This window comes from Gavialis gangeticus, unplaced genomic scaffold (genome assembly GCF_001723915.1).
Source record: "Gavialis gangeticus isolate Ggan-Ray unplaced genomic scaffold, GavGan_comp1, whole genome shotgun sequence".
Classification (NCBI taxonomy): Eukaryota; Metazoa; Chordata; order Crocodylia; family Gavialidae; genus Gavialis; species Gavialis gangeticus.
In genome coordinates this window covers 18167697-18170087 of record NW_017729030.1, presented here as the reverse complement: position 1 = coordinate 18170087, position 2391 = coordinate 18167697, and positions in this window count along the sequence as shown.

The following is a 2391-nucleotide window of genomic DNA, read 5'->3' as shown; positions in this document are numbered from 1 at the left end:
TTCCGACCCTAGAAACTATGAAACTATGAAACTATAAATTAATAATGGGCACGTGTACATGAGATGCTTACTGTGCATTAGCCTAATAAAACTGCACAGTAGTATAGTGGTTATTAACCATGCTAAGAGCCTACTGTGCAGAGTTTTTAAGCTAATGCGCAGTAAACATCACTAAAAAACCATGTGCCAACAATACTGTGCAGTACTTTTAGTTACTGTGCATTCTGTTAGAGGTACTTTATTATAGGTACTAAACTAAATGCACAGTAACTAAGGTGTGTTAATGAATGTGTAGACATGTCTATTGGGCAGGAAGAAACTTTGTATGATTACAAGGACTGTTAATTACTGGCTTTCTTTGCACCTTCCCCTGAAGCTCCTGGTACTGGGCAATAGAAAAGACAGATGCCAGAAGAGTGCAATCAGTAGGGTGATTCTTAAAGCCATAAACAACATGATTATAATAGATCAAGTTCCTTGTATAATATTACATACATTTTATAATATTATATAGTTTTACAGTAGAGAAGATGTGCCAAACACATAGGGAAAATATTGCTCCAACATTCTCTAAAAAGATGTTCACTAGGTCAAAAGAGCAGTTTGTGGTCTAATGTAGAAGGAATGCTTCATAGAATAGGTTGCGTTTTCAACACTCATGGGAGAAAAAGCCTCATTTTCTTCAAAATATGGTGGGAACATTCCTGTTAGTTGGAATATTTCTCTGGGAAGAATGCTGTACCTCTAGCTCCTAGTGCTGTTGCTTTGAGCTTGTGCAGAGTGCAAAGAAAGGCTCCAGCAGTGCTTCAGAAGGGTGATGGATTTTAGGTGGTGTTCCTTTTGGGTAGTTAAGAGTTAATAAGTAATTTAGTTTAAATAACCTTGTTCATGTCCTGGTGACTCATGTTAGATAAGTCAAACCACCACATTTGCTTCAATTTAACTTATCCATGCATGAATGTTCAGTTTCAGCATGCTTCACTGTTTTTAAAGGTTTTAGAGCACAGTATATCACCCAAAAAAGGGGGAAACGTGATGTTTTATGTGACATAAACTGCTGCATACATAGATTTGAAACCAACTTTTCAAACATTTCTAATACGTAAAAAAATGTATATTCCAGGAATTTGTTCTACTGGCACCAGAATTAAAAGGGGTAGTAATAAATGGGGCTGGTTTGTGGTTTAAAAGAAAGCCTGCACATTCATAGTTTCCAGGGTTATTTTTTTCCCCTGTGGTGGTTCCTGAAGTAGTGCAAACAATCAATATTTGGGGTGGGGGGGAAGAAAAATGACTATGAAACCTCTGGAAAATTGGAGTTGGGATCAGATCAAACCCACCAGATTTGCTTGGGCTTGTTTTCAAAGGGGGAAGAGTTGTGGGGGAAGGAATCACAACAAAAGATGCCACGCTGAGTTGGCTGCCAGGAATGTCCTGCCCAGAGAGCTGGCACCGGGACTGCTGAGAAGAGCAAGAGGGCAGCAAGGCCAGACAGGAGCTGGCAGGGAGTGGGGGATCCTCATGGTCAGTTGCTGTTTGAGGGCGTGCACAGAAACAACAGTTTTTCTTCACTCGCTCTGGCCACAGAAAGCGGTCTATAACAGTCGCTAAACACAAGTGCACAGCTGCAGACCACTTCAAAATGGCTGATGGGGTGAAAATCTGAACCCTCATTGCATGAACGCCACATGCCTCCGGAGGCCGGGGGGCCAGGGCAAGCTCCAGCAGGCAGCAACGGTGCTGTTGGTGGTGGGAGTGTGGCAGTGCTAAGCGGGGAGCTCCTGCAGGCAGCTGCGGTGCTGTCAGCGGCAGGGCAGGGGGTGGTGGCGAGCACCGCCCAGTGGTCAGTGACCACCCACGGACATCGTTGGCAGGGCAGCCAGCAATGATCGTGGACCGCCCGCAGACGCCGCCAGCAGTGTTGGAGGTGAGAGGGAGAGGGTGGCGAGCAGCGACCGCCCGCAGGCACCTTTTCGTAGGCAGTACACCACCATGCTCATGGGGTGCACATGCACCCGCGTGCACCCCCTACACATCGCGAATGCCTCATTGCATGAGGGTTCAGATGAAGACGTTTCAAAAAGAAACCATCTTCTGTAACTTGTATCTGCCCCGTCAGCACTGGCAGCAAATGAAACCCTTTACTTGCCTGGGCCTCCCGCCTGCCTGGGCAGCAAGGTTTTGCCACTGCCTGGTCTCTCCAGCTGCAGTTTTTCTACTTAAAGTAACAGGAGTCACCCTCTGTCTGTCACAGTGCTACTAAGTCAGTCTCCCTGTTGCTTACTCTTCATCTGGCACAATGAATCTTGCACTCTTGACTACCCAGCAACCTGAGTTCAACAGGAGAACTGCCTTACTAGACTTGGTACTGGCCACAGGGGATAACTTGGT